General features: G+C 39.3%; 1 protein-coding gene across 3 annotated transcripts in view; it reads right to left on the bottom strand.

Moving 5' to 3' along the window:
* The window catches only part of LOC114458114 (disheveled-associated activator of morphogenesis 1-like), a 55,661-nt gene that overhangs the window by 37,483 nt on the left and 2,943 nt on the right, over window positions 1-15,235 (bottom strand). Inside the window, exon 1 of one of the 3 annotated variants that reach the window (XM_028440374.1) lies at window positions 2,761-3,100. The exons of the other annotated variants lie outside the window; for them this stretch is intronic. The gene's annotated coding sequence lies outside the window, so the exon portion shown is untranslated. Of the gene's footprint in view, window positions 1-2,760; window positions 3,101-15,235 lie in introns of those variants that run through there. 3 annotated transcript variants of the gene reach the window in all.

The raw sequence follows: 15,235 nt of genomic DNA, 5'->3' as shown, positions 1-15,235 counted from the left end.
GACAGGACTGCCATGCAAGGCACCAGTCGACCACTGGGAGCAACTAAGGGTTCAGTGTCTTGCTCAAGGACACTTCGACACATAGTCAGGTACTCGGATCGAACCCCAAACCTCTCGATCAGTAGACAACCCACTACCACCCGAGCCACGGTCGCCCATGAAAACGTTTCCTTTTCGTAGAGAAATTAATTATTGCATTTACGTGACATTGATACTGGAGCTTCTGCTGTTGCTAAAAGCAGCAAATTCAGTTTACTCAGTAAACTTTGTTACACAGTAATCTAATAGTTTTCCACATCTCTCCTCATTAAGCCCGTGAAAGCAATCAGGACTATTTTTCATTAACTAGAAATGACAGTGGGGAAAAACTAAAGAGCCACAATATGATGCATTGGTTAAAGTCAGCTAAGAAACAGGGCAAGTCGGTAAGAGAAGACAGATGGAGACGGATTATTGACAGACTCAGTTGCTGGTGCTAAAAACAAAACAATTGATCTCCTGATTCCATGATACCTTTCAAACATTCTTTATCTTGAAGGCCGGAGCATTACGTGAAAGACTGAATCCAAAATGAATTTAAACACAGTCCTGCTATGTTTCTTAAATAGGTCAAAGATACCATCATGATTTATGAAAGCTTTGAATGAATTTAGGTCAAACTTAAAATCTATAAATGCCAAAATATCCCAAATCCTATAAATGAGAGTTAACTGTGGTATTTGTCTACTAATGTACATTTGGGAATGAGGGGTATGTGGCTAAAAGGAAGGGAGGACAGAGAATAAAAAGCAGGTCAGAATACTGTTGCTCTTTCCAGACGAGAGGTCGTCAAACTTGTTCTACAAACTAGAGTTTCAAACCCCCAACTCTTAACATGTTAGAAAGTAGATAAGGAAACTACCTGAACATGTAACAGCATCTCTAAGAGTGGTTCATCTTCATCATCTGGGACATTTATGTTCAGGCTGTTCCAGAAAGTATGGGGGAAAACGTTTGGATATTGGTATGTGCTTAACAGATTTAGGGACATTTAACCTACTTTCTTCTGAATGTTCTTCATATGGAGTTTCTATTAAATGCATTTGTAATGTGTCATATGTAATGTGTGTGTATCTGATCCCTATTTTGAACAGAATTTTACTTAATTATACACTTATTTATTGTTTATTCTTTCTTTCGTCTTTGTTAACGTTTTTATTCTTTAATTTGAGATGTTTTTTTCTGTAGCTGTAACATAAGCAATTTCCCCCTGGGATTAATAAAGGAATTCTGATTCTGATTGGGTTGGTGGCTCTTATCATTACTTGAGAATTGTTCATTCACAGGGTTGATTGTGGGAACCCTTATCCTATCTAAGTATACTAAAGAATTAACATACTTGTGAGTCAATACACTTGATTAGATTGAGAACGATTGGAGACTCCCCACCTATCCAGCTTTTATGATCACTGAAGATCTGAATATCAACATTCATAAGAAAAGATGAACGATAATAAAAAGCAAACAATAAAGAAAAGATATGAATGAATAGGTTAGTACTAAATCTGAAGTCCGCATTCCAAGAGCTTTGATCTCGATGTCTCTTCTCACAACAGGAGCATTGGAGGATATTTGCACGGCTGAGTTTCCTTTTGCTTAACTTTGACATTTTATCTTATTTGAGTATTAAAGCATACAGCCTCACAGCGAATATCAGTTGTGGGCAGAGGGAGAGGATTGTGGTTTATTCTAGGATACTAGTGGCAAACTGTGCTTTTAAAATCCTTACCTCCACACCGGCTGCCATGGTAACCAGAGTAGTGGGTGACCGGTGCGAGCTGGGTGGATGGGTGGGTGATTTAATGTAAGCCCCTTCCAACGCACATTACCCTCCTTTTTAATCTGTTCTGGATGTTTAAAGGGAAGAAAATAGGATTGTGTCTCTAATTCATCTGACAAAAACAAATAACCAAACCATTACAGATTACAGGGCTTTCCTTTCCTTTACTTCAGGGCACCATAAAATCCTACTGAATTAAAGACCAAGCTGTCATTCCTTTGTAATGCATTATCCTCTGTGGCATTTGCATGCATATTGGGGCAGCATAGCCTCCTGAGACCCTGCAGTAGCCTGAGTGGAACCTAAGAAGGATGGGCAGGAAATGGACAAGGAGACCCTGCAGACCCCCGTCTATACTCAAGGTGACTTTCCTTTTCAATGACCTACTTATGCGTTCCGTCAAATGAAAAAGTATGCCATCCTCTGTCTGTCATACTATGTTGACACCGATAATGGGACTGGTTTGACAAACATAGGTGGGAGGCAACAGCCTGTCGACAATTTTCAACCACCGTCACCACCTCACCCCATCTACACAGCCGCCTTGTCATTACGGGGCACTCCCTTCACACCGAGGACAACTCTTCCACAACGAAAATCAGCCTAGGGCCCCTGTCGGATCACCCTGTCATCCTTCCCATCCCCCGTCTTGGTTACTAAGGCAACACCGGTTTCTGCACCAACACCTCCCCAATTAGAGTGACATGACACAATCACCTACGTATCGGAGAGAGGAATTCAGCCTGCATCCTCGGGAGTGATAAAAGCCGGCTCCCCTCACGCACGTTCCCAGGCAGATAGCCTCTGACTATCTGCCGGTCACATGCAGTCCACACTCCAGCGTTCCAGCTAGCAGATAGCCTGCTTCTGCTCCTGCTCTGTTTTCCTTGCACTGATTTAATTAAGGAGCAGAAAAGGGAAAGTCATTGAGCTCATCTTACCCTGTCCAGAAGTAACCTCGTCTCTGTCGGGCTGTGAACATTCCCTTTATCCTTTAATGGCTGCAGTGTATCGGACTTTCTGCAACAGAAATACAGTAATACCGGCTCCGCCTCAACACAGGAGCGTGTTCTGTAAAAGGTATGTATTCCACATAGGTTCAAAGTCATCTGCAAGACACATCTCAGGGAGCTATTTCTGTCTGATGGTTAGAGATGGACAAATGCTCTTCACGCGGCAGTCCACAGTTAAAGATCTTGAAAGCAGCAAGCTGGCCGGCGAGTGCTACTCCTCTACCTCCTTCACTCCCTCCCTCGTCTCTGCCTTCCTCTGCAGACTGCCGTGGGGGCAGAGGGGACCGGCACAGATGTTACTGACTCCAGGCCACACCTCTTTTCAACACTCCCATTTTTCTAATAGGATGCAGTACCGTGGCCACCGCCCCAGCCTACCCATCACCTCCCCCTCTTCACTGGAATCAAACAACTTGTTTGGAAAGCTGCACAGAGAATACAAAGCTAATGTGTAAAATGTGTGAGGGGTAATGAGGGAATGGGACAGAGGTGTAAAGAGTACTGATATATCCTACTCAAGTAGAAGTACTGCTACTTGACTGAAATTGTACTCAAGTACCAGTGAGTCATACTTAAAATACTCAAGTACAAGTAAAAAGTAGCTAAATTAAATAGTGCTCAAAGTAAAAGTTAAGAGTTACTTTCACCCCCCATGTTTATTATTGGTAATAAATCTTGCCACGGTTCCCTTGCATACAGTAAACATCTAATGTATAAACTTAAAAAGGAAGAGATGAAATCTTAAACAATCGGAACTTAATTTATTTTCCACAAAGTGTACAATTCTTTTTTTAAACAAAATAACACCAATTAATTAAATTTGAAATAAAACAAATTCTCAGGCTCTACAGTAAGTATAGCTATATTTATGAACTCTAAAACTGAGAAAATAACTAGCATTCAATGCTGTTTTGGTGTTGTACATTATGTTTAATCTGGATGGTCGGCAATGATGTGATGCATTTGATTGTTGTCTGGTCATTTCATTTTTTTGGTTTCACAATGTCCGTTGACTATTTAAAACAAAAGATTATACTTTACTCAGTAATGGTTGGGTGAAAAAATGTAATAAATGACTTTACTTCTTTTAAAATGTACTTAGGTACAACTAAAATTACCGATTTAGAAGTAAACTCAAATAAGTACAAGTACCCACAAAACTAACTCAATTACAGTAACGGGAAATAATCCATTACTTTCACCTCTGGAATGGGATAGGGTGTGAAAGTTTGAAGAACTAAACATTATAATCCATCAAAAGAAATTTTTTACTTTATCAATGGAAAAAAGCTAAGCTAACTCTCCAATTGTGCAATTTCTGCAAAAATAAAGTAATAAAAACCCAGGGGAAATTCAAGGTGTTTTTTTTATTAACCAATGACTTCATTTTCGAAGGTGTATGATCTGTATGACTGTACAGTCAATGTCTGCTCCCAGGGAAGGCGTGGAAATCAGACATGCACTCACGAAAGAGCAGAAGTCCTCACTCATTCAGGCCCTGCAGGTTTCCGTACAGGTGTTAACAAAGAAAGAGTCATCTCTCGTCATTCAATTCTAAAATGAGTCCAGCATGACAGATGGGTGCGTCGGAAGCAAGACGTCAAAGCATTTTTTGTTGTTTCTGGATATTATCCAATGTTGTTGTCTCGATTAAGCAAACATGATGAGTGAATTGTAGTTTATCCACCACACAAAGTCAAGTTTTGGCCAAGATGTCATCTCGTAGAGAGGAAGTAATAAATAAAATTGTTGACGTGAAATTAAGCATTTGCTTTTACAGCTTTGAGCAAACATGAGCTATCAAGTCACTTTCCACATCCCTGAGCCATTTGGTGAGCTTAGTAGTGTCACGTTCCATCATTTCTTGGTTAATAAAAGTTGAAAGTGATCCAACAGCTGCCCTTTGCAGCCATGTGACTGTATAACTGAATGCAGCTACAGCATATGATTTGTGAACCACTTCCAAGTCATATATTATTAAAAATCCCTAATACTCTACAGTGTTTGAACTTTCTATGCAGGTTTTATTACTCCGTGTTTGAGTTTGGACTGCTGATCCACAAAAGCGAGCCTGTAGCAAACATCAGTTTGCTACACCGGCCCTGTAGTAGTTTCATACAGCCGCGTCAATGCAGTTATGAAAGTATAAGAGTGGAAGCTGTTCAGTCTTGGGTAGCTGCCTCTGAAAAGAAAAGAATGACATGCAGCTGGAAAAACAGACAGGACCTGTTCCCATGGAGAGCTTCAATTTGTGTGCGATGGATCATCCACGTCCTTATAAGATGGGGCTGAATATTTGCTGAACCTTTATGCACCAAGTACCACTTCTTTTTTATTGACTCAAGTTGTCTGCGCATTTGGTTTTTTTGGGAAACAAGGATGGAAAGGAACAAATATGAAATGACAAAATCAAAGAAGTTGATTTTGTCATTTCAACACCTCAATAAGCAATTGCTTTAAATTCAAAATTACTCACTAACGGTCCTCTGATTGCAGATTAGTTAGGAAGTGTCTGGGAAAGTTCAGCATTTGTTTACACAATGTTGAGTTGAAGTCCGATATAATTTGAATGATGAATGCTCATCTTCTACCCTGACCCCCCGTACTCTGTGTTTACTGTGATGTTATTGATGACATGTCTGTTGACGAGCCCAAGCTCTTCAGAATTCTTGGCTACCGATTAGTCAGTACCCGATATCGCTGTAGGTTGAGGTTGAAATATTTTCTCCCCAAATCATCTCTCTCAACTAGGGTTGTGGGAATGTCACAAACAGATGTGCGTTGAGGTATTCAAGCATGGATGATCCCACATGCAAAACATAATCAACTTCTTTGAGCAGTGTTAGGGAAGAGTATTATCTGCAAACAACTCTTGTAGGAAGCATTGGCGTTGGCGCTTACAGATTTAAAACTGCATGAGTAGGCAGGTGAGAATACAATGGGTAGCGGAATTCTTGTGAAACATCACTAACACGGGTCGACTTGGTTAGGTAACTCTGAAAATTGTTTTACCTATTAGGTTTCATTTTCAGGAGGGATCCTCACTCAGTAATGCCGCACTCTTTTGTTTGCCGATAATGAATGTGTTATTACACATTCAGACTTGTTACATGACAGCCTCGTTGCGTTAGCGCTACCTGAATTTCCAGAAATCTATACATCTCCACTAGTGAGCTGGTGAAAGCTGCTGGAGCAAAGAAATCAGTTTGGACTCTGGAGAGAAAGAATAATAAGTATTGAAATCTTACTGGAGGTACAGGAGGACCATGGATAGGTCACGGCTAGTGATTTGGGCCGAGTCCTTCAACTTATAGAGGAACTTTGCTTGAACACAAAATTGGAAAAACATTCTGAAATCCCTCTAGTCCAGTATCGTAATATGGACTCTGTGAGCAGAAGGTTCAACCACGCATTGTTAAAAAGTACATCATGGTCTGAATAATGACTGACAGCCTGAAAATAAAATACACTTTCTTAAAGCGCGACGAAGGAATGTGTGAAGGGGGAACACTATATTATGGCTCGTATTATGTGGTGGAAAGCCACAGTGCAACACTGTATGCATGTGTTTCATTCAGGGTGGGGCTATATTCATAAACTCCAACCATGCAGCCCTTCCCTTGGAGGAGACCCTTGCATTCGCAAATTAAACACCAGGATTAAACGGGTCACCGCTGGTCTCTGCCCACCCTCAGGATGGCTTGTAATTACTCCCCGAAATAGGAGCATTGCACTGGGGCCAGTCAAATAGTGCACTAAAATTAAACGAGCACAACATATGAAAGTTGTAAAAAGTGTTCATCTTTAAACAATTTCTTATCTAAAACTTTAAGGGGGTTTAGAGAAAGTTTAGAGGCCCTGACATATGAATATTTACAACCATAAAACACATTAGTAAAAAACAGTGGCCTTTCAGTTAAAGGCAAAAAGACTTAATTCCCACTTGGGTATTAAAACTGTAAAATTGTGGTCTTTCAATATAAAATCTGGAAAATTTAGGGTTCCAAAGACAAAGGGTATTCTTTCTCCCTTAAAAATGCAGCTGCTGGGAGCGTGCTTGCAGCTCTTTGACAGAATTTGTGGGTTGAAAGTCCACAGCTTAACTTGTTGATCCTTCCAGATGCGGGTCGGCTCACGGCGCTGAGAAATCAGTAGTTACAGCTTCAGGTCATGAGATAAGAAAGAGGAGATGGTGTTGGAACACTTTTACAAGACACGTACCATACAAACAAAGCAACAAATCAAATAGAGTCATGCTAATCCATTGTAATCCAATCAGTGTAAGGTCTGTTCTGAAGGCGAAGACAGCCAAAGCGCGATAGGAGCCTATTAGCCAGTGTCAGACACTCATGCTTGGACAATTATTTTTCCAGACTAAATCCATGTGAAGAGGTCTGAGGTCCTGCCCCAATGTTTGACCGCCAACAAGGATGTCAGCTTGGCTTATAGCCAGCAGGACACATGACTGTCTTCTGGTGCAGAGGCAATGTCTACAGTGAAATGACAGTCAAGGATTGCATAGACATCCTGCGTGTCAACAGAGTTTGATTTTAAGCTTCTTATCTTAAAGTATGACATAATCTGAGACGAGTAAAACAACTCTGCGCCGAGACACTGAAACACAACAGACTGGAATACTGAAAGATCTGCAGGTAGACCCTTGAACCAAGCGCCGGATATTTCAAGAGGAAACAACAAGCCAAAACATCCATTAGACCAAACCAAAACAATAGAAAATATGTGTGGGATAAACAAGGACACCTGTTGTGCAATATACCGACACTGGCAGCCTCTTGCCCTGTGGCGTTTCAACTCTCAGCTGTGTGGCACAAACGGCCAAGTGTTCAGAACTGTAGCGCTCCTGATGTGGAAACACTGGAACAACTTGTCAAGTAATTATCACGATACAATATGTCAATGTTCATGTCACTTCTCTTCAAAGCAAAAATGTCAGTAAGCACTTTGAGTGTTATGGTTGGGTCTAAGGGACAAGGGTTATGACTTAATTTCAACCTGTAATTCAATCATGGCAGTGGAGTGTTGAGCTATTGATGCAGCTGGTTTCAACTAACTTCTTATCGTCGCTTTTCTACTGTAATGTTATCACACTGTTATGTTAGACTTTGGGAACCTGCACTTTGAAGAAGAAAAAGTGCTAAACTTGGTCCAAAGACAAGACACGGTTATTGCGTCATTGATATCACTGTAGCTTGGTAACTGTCTAACGCTGTAACTAAGCTGTGATTCATTAAAAGCATTCCCATACTGTTCTTTGTTAGAGATTGTGTGATTCACCACTAAAAAACCAAACAGGTCTCCAATGTTACAGCTGATTCCACTAAGGCAGGGGTTCTCAAACCTTTTTGGCTCAAGTACCCTCTTTATTTTTTTTTTTTAATCCAAGTACCCCCTTTATCCGACGACAACATTTTGCTTAGAAACATATTTAAAAACAACTACAGAGCATAATGATGGAATGAATGAGTGATAACACACATTTTGAAGAATCTCAATTTGTAAACACTATTTATTGCAGTGGTTCCCAACCTTTTTTGGATCGTGACCCCAATTTGATATCAAGAATTTCTGGCGTCACCAAATACATTTTTTTCTTGAATTCGATTTTGATCATGTTTGAGCTCATTTTTGTTTAACTAGATTCACAAAGTCAAAGTATAGAAATGTATTTAAGATTGTGTTGTTTTATTTTGAAAAAATAAAAATAAAAAATTTCAAAAATCTATTCACATTTTTCAGAAATTTCAGGCGACTCCACATGGGGCTCCGACCCCAAGGTTAAAAAACACTGATCTTTGGCTCCTGGAGAGATTCATTTGTATAGTTTTTAATCATTACCAGTCATATCACGCCCGGGGTATCCAGACTGGCAATTTATTTGTTGATTTTCCAATCACTCTCTTTCAAGTACCCCCTGTAGTGCCATCACGTACCCCCATTAGAGAAACATTGCACTAAGAAACACACTGAATATACCAATAGTATTAAAAAGAAAGAAAGCAGACCATTTTTGTTTTATTGTAGCCCTCCATGACTTGGACAATACTACCCAACATAATACAGACTTGAGTCTTCCCCAAGCACCAGAAACAGAACAGATCAGATCAGGATTATGTCCTCAACAGTTTCTCCTGCAGTTGTTCTATAGCTTGGCTGCTTGTCAGAACTTGAGCGTTGCTTTTCTAGAGGGTGGAGATGCCTTTTAAGAGCTGGATAAAGCATGCCATGCTGAATCTGATATCTGTCTGCTGTTTCACAAAACATGCTACATGTGCTGTGGTGGGTTATCTAATCTGAAAAACACGCCAACGTCCAACCTCGTACAGTACAATAAACAGGATTCTACCGGGGGTGTGACATGTTTAAGATTTATCTTTGAAAAAGTGAGAACAAATGTTTGTTTGGCTTTTGTGTGACTTGACTTTTGAAAAGTGTGGTTTGGGGGAAAATACAGAAACAGAAATAGTGCAGCTAACTTGAGTGTGTGCTGTGTTGCAGCTGTGCTGTGCGTGATAGGCTTCACTTTAAAGATGCGTCAGCTCACAGTTTGAGCTGTTATTACCAGAACTTCAAGTAGCAGCCTGAACTTATCCGTCAAACAAAATGCTGGCACCTAACCAGCAGAAAATGCAGAAAACCTCTCCTACATTAATGACCTGAGGACGACAACACACGCTCAGAAACTGCAGGCTCATGCAGATTGCTAATTTCCAGGTTTTCTGCTTGGGGGATTACCAAAAATAGTCTGACCTAGACAAAAGGGACAGAGGTGAGCGTGTACTCCAACATAAATCCTTTCTGGCTCATAAATCCACCTTCCCACCATCCCACACAAACCATCAACATCTTGGTTATGGGACTCCCCCACACACACGCAAAGAGACATGCAAACATACTCCCATTGTTTGAACCCTTCTCCACATCCACAGCAGCTGAGGAACACAAAGTGATTCATTTTGATGCTCATTGTCATGATAATCAGTGCTTTTTGCCTATTTTTCAGAGGATAGTTGTGACCCTCTTCTTTAGTTAACTAACCAAGCCCTACTTTAGGACACAAACTAAACTACCTACAGCTATCAAAAGGAACAAAAGTAAAGAAAATGCAATTTTACAACCTCTAAACCAAAGTGGTACTTGAACAGGAAGCATTGGGAAAAGAAAACCACTTTGGTGCTTGAGCTTTCCTCCACTTTAAGCCAACGAAACACCAGAATTCAGCAGATACAAACGGGTAACTTTAGTCTTAAACCAACACCACAAAAAGCAAGTGGAAAAAGTGGCTAAAAGTGGAACCAGAAATGATCAAATGTTAAGTTAAAGTTAAATCAGGGCTTTTGCCTTTATTTATTGTCATATGTGTCACTAGGCCACCACTCCCGTTACATTTAACATCTGTAGATGTCTCCGTCAGAAGTAGCACAACCCATATTCACTCCCGTGGGTGTTACAGTGACAAGTTTAGAAAGGCCTCAATTATAATATTTCTCAGGTCACCCACTTCTAGGTATAGAAGCTCAAAAATTTCACATGTGTGATGGTTTCTCAGCAGGGGATGGCACTGTGACGATAACTGTGCAAAAGTAGGATAAACTTTAAAAGAGTCCACAGAACTCCATAATAATGAGTGGTTAGATGTGCAATCGCATGTTTGCAATTATTTTTAACTCAGTACCATTAGTATGACCGTGACTAAACTGTACCCAACCTGCAGTGCTAATAAAACCAGTTTAGGAGTGAATAACTTTCCGTGAAGGCTTTATTACTCAGTCAGGAGTCAGACATCTGTCAACCAGAACCCCGTAATGAAGAAAATGCATCACCGCTGAGTAACGGGGTTGGAAACGGGGACACTCTGACCCTTCACCTCCAAACAATCATGGGGGTCAAGAGTCAACGGCCTTGAGAAGGGACGTGCGGTGTGCAGTCATAGTGAGGGCATTCAAAGTCACTGCACGACTGAAATGTAGAGCATATGCTTGTTATGTTGAGACGTTAAGTAGAGAAACAATACTTGGAAGAATTTGAAGTTTTTAGTTGTTGGGTTTTTTTTGTCACTTTTGAACAAGCAATTCAAAAAACAACCAAAAAAATGTAATTTTTTCAAATGTTTTGGTGGATACGTGTGCATTTTTTTTTCCAGCAGACCTATCCATGTACTGATTATAAATTGAAATATTTGTTTTCACAGTGGCTAGATTATGGAGGTAGATTTGTGTCTTTATTATGTCATCCAAAAAAAAACTTTTCAATGAAAAGAAAAATTACTTCAATAAAAAAAAAATTAAACTTTTCAATCAAAAAAGTTTACTTCAAATAAAAAATTTAATTTTCAATCAAAGAAAAAAACTGGTCAAATGCAAAAAATATTTGAGACACAAATAACTGCATTTAAACACTTTTTCTCTGATTGAAAATGTTTTTTTTAAATGATGATTAATATGGTCCAAATACAAAAAAGATTACTTCAATCAAAAAACCTTTTCAATAAAAAAAAGAAAGTTTACTAAATAAATTTAAAAAAAAAAAAAAGCGTTATATTAATATTTGGGTCTCAAATTGAATTTGAGCACTTGTTTTCTTTGTTTGACAATATTTCATAGGTTTTTTTAAATTTATTAATAAACACACAAATCTACCTCAATACTAGATTAAGTTTTGTAGGCATATGCTCACATACTGAGTATTTAATGCTGATTAAAGTCAACATCAACCTCACATTAAAACCAAGCGTGGAGTTTACCACTGCAACCACAAAGCCACATTCCTCACAATGCGGGGCTGGGTCCTGGGTGGGGTGTGGTCAAATGCTTGAGACCCAGCTGTCCCAGCAGAACAAGTGCAAAGCCAGGCCAGGCTGGGGGGCAGGGTGTGGCGTGGCAGGGGTGCTATAGTAACGAAGTGGGCCTCGACAGAGGAGGGATGCTAAATGAGGCCATTGTCTGGCCCAAGTGAAGCACACACGCTCAAAGAATGGCACATTCACACAGTCAGGCCTATTGTTGAGGCCGACCAGCAAAGTGCTGCCAGTGCCACGGGATCTGCTGCACATCAGAGAAGCTCAAGTTTAGATTATCAAGATCTGACACCAGATAACCAACAGCAACCAATCATACAGGAACATTTTCACAAGGACACAATAAGGTCATTGTTTATCACAAATATTATCATTCATAGCCAACATCTGATAAACCTTCTCAAGCATAACAAAGACAAGGAAATAAACCATGTTAAACTCTGCTTTTAACATATAAGCATCCACTTATTAATGCATGTTACTTGCCTTTTTTTTTTAACTGATATTTCTATGTTTTTATCGCTGTATTTCTGTTGTTATTTGTACAGTGTCTTTGAGTGTCTGGAAAAGCACTTTCAAATAAAACATTATTTATTATTAAGGAAAAAAAACTAAAAAGAATCTAAACTTACCTTCAGTCAAACTTAGTACACGTTTTAATCAGTCAAAAAGTCAATAATTTAATTCACACACACTCATCCAACCATTGAGCAGCACAGAGACAATAAATCAAATAGCGATGTATAACTATGAATCGTCTGTATGTTGTACCTTTGTCACTAAAAGGCCAACTTTCACATAAATATTCATAGAAGTACATTTTTTCTGTTAACTGTGTGTCTAGTTATTATTTTCCTGTTTAAACATTAGGAAGATTTTCTTCCAGAAATTCACTTTTGTATCAACACAATAAAGACAGTAAGAAACCAAAATAAAAAACAGATGATAATAGTGCAAATGAACAAAATGTAGGTTAGACATAAAAAACAAGAATAAAACAGGGATTGGGTTGAGGGGGGGGTGATGTGTTGTGGACAGTGGAGTTAAACTATAATCTATATGTAGGTAATTGTATTCAGTGTCTACAGTGTATATACATATTAATAGTCATATGTACATTTTTGGGTACAAACAAACTATTACCAGGCTCAGTGCATTAAACCAGTTAGGGCTGGGCAATATGGACCAAAACTCATATTTTGTCTCAAAATAGTAATAGAATCATCTCGATAATTTTATTTCAAGTCAAGTGTAACCAGAAAATGTATTCTGGGTTATATTTCCTGATGCCAAAAGCCACACAGGAAGATTTATTAACACACAGCTGCACAACATGTGCCACTTTTGGCTTTTCTCCTAAAAGGACAGCACGTGTGAGTGAGTTTTGTAGTGTGGCTTGTTTAGAGGTTGGTATTGGTTAGAACGCACTCAGAAATCTATCTCACTGTACTTTTTATGCTGTTCTGAGAAGTAGGAAAAACAGCGACTCCTAAAACGACTTTTTTTAATACAAAATAAGCTATGAAAAAATATATATCGATATAGGCAATATTGCAATTTTGTATATCACCAAAATAGAAAACTTGATATATCGAGTCTCAATATGCAGTATTGCCCAGCCCTAAAACAAGCTCCCACCAACATATACCAATGTAGACATCTGGTCATCTGCATGTCTCAGCTGTGTAACAGCCAGGCCTAAATGACATCCACCCTTTAAAAAACCATTAGTTCACACCTCCCCCCATCATGGCAGTCAACGTTCACTCTTCCATTGCTGTAGTGCTTAATGTCAACTGTCCAAGGAGTCCGTCTTGGCACCCCCATCCAGCCTGAGAGCACTATGTGCATGCTGACACACAGACGATGATGATGGTAGGGCTGGGCAATATATATCGTGATTCAAGATATATCGAGTTTTCTATTTTGGCGATACAGAAAATGACAATACGCATATATCTATATTTTTTTTACTTGTTTTTTACAATTACACGGTACAGATCACATCTTACAAGTATTTAATATTCATAGGTCAGTGTCTTTCTTTACAACTTTTCCATATTTCTGCAATATATATTCTATAGCTTATTTTGTATTAAAATAATTCAACAAACTAAGAATATTTTTTTTTAACATTTTGAGCTTATTTTTACAATTTTTCTGCAAGTACACCAAAATTGCCAAATTTCAACTTATTTTCGTCACTTTTTTCTTACCATAATTTTGCTCCTTTTAAAGAATTTTTGCTACATTACTCTCATTTCAACCACTTCTGCGTCAAATTTCAATGTCTTTTCCGCAAGTTTTTTTTAAAGACATTTTAGGCAGTTTTAAACCGTTTCCACCACTTTGCCCACCTAATGTCACTCATTTTAGGAGTGGCTGCTTTCATTACTTCTCAGAACGGCATGAAAAGCTCAGTTAAATGGATTGCTGAGTGCGTCCTATCCAAGACCTTTACCTAAACAAGCCACACTACAGAACTCACTCACATGTGCTGTCCCTTAGAGCAGTGTTTCCCATCCTTTTCTGTCTCATGTACTCCCCGAGGCCTCTCTTCAGATTAGGAGAACCCCTTTGTCACTCCAATTTAGTAACCTTTCTTGTTTTATTTACATGTTATTAACATGTTGGCCTCTGATTATCTACTACAGCTTGAACATGTGAAGCTGTACCGTTAACGCACACTAAATATCAATTTTGTGCATTACAATTATTGTATATCAGAAAATGTATTTCCCTTAATTTTCAGTAATGTGCATAACATGTTCGTAACAATTTAGTAGGCTATTAAGGCCACAATATTGTTTATTTCCATGAATGCAATTTATTGTCAACGGGTGGAAAAGATGTTAGATGATCATGTACAGTGTCTGAAATAGGCTTAAAAATGACTCAGCATGTTGGAAATAGGTGCATCAATGTTTCCAAGTACCTCCTGCAATGTGTTCAAGTACCCCTAGGGGTACACGTACCCCTGTTTGGGAACCACTGGCTTAGAGGACAAAAAAGCCGCTGTTTATTAATGAATCTGCCTATGTGGCGTTTTTCATCAGCAAATTTAACGCAGAATTGTCTTTCTGGTTAGACTGTATAGAGTTAAAAAATATCAAGATTTATGTCGTATATCGCGATTTTGAGGAAAAAAACATCAAGATATGAATTTTGGTCCATATCGCCCAGCCCTAGATGACACATACACTGCCTTTGTTTACAGACTGGCACCATGGGTGTTCGAGCTTCACTCATTGGGTTTTCCAAGTTTTGAGCTGAGACGACTAATCTGTCAATTGTGAGTCTTATCTAACATCAACCCCAGCTCGGAGGGTTCAGTAGCCGACGGAGGCTTTGTGATACGATCCACTGATTGATGGATTACCCTGGAGGGTGGAGGGAGGCCCCATCAGAATCCTTTGAGCTGATCATCTGATTTACTGACCTCCACCATCACCACAGACAACATGTAGGGGTGGAGCCCTTTGTGTGCTGCAGCACCTGAGACAACTGAACCTGCTCGACATAACTGCAGCACGTTCCACTCAAGACACACACATACCAGACAGGTTGATGACATAAACCATTAGCAAT

Source organism: Gouania willdenowi, chromosome 24 (genome assembly GCF_900634775.1).
Source record: "Gouania willdenowi chromosome 24, fGouWil2.1, whole genome shotgun sequence".
NCBI classification, from domain to species: Eukaryota; Metazoa; Chordata; class Actinopteri; order Blenniiformes; family Gobiesocidae; genus Gouania; species Gouania willdenowi.
This window is presented reverse-complemented; position numbering and strand designations above follow the sequence as displayed.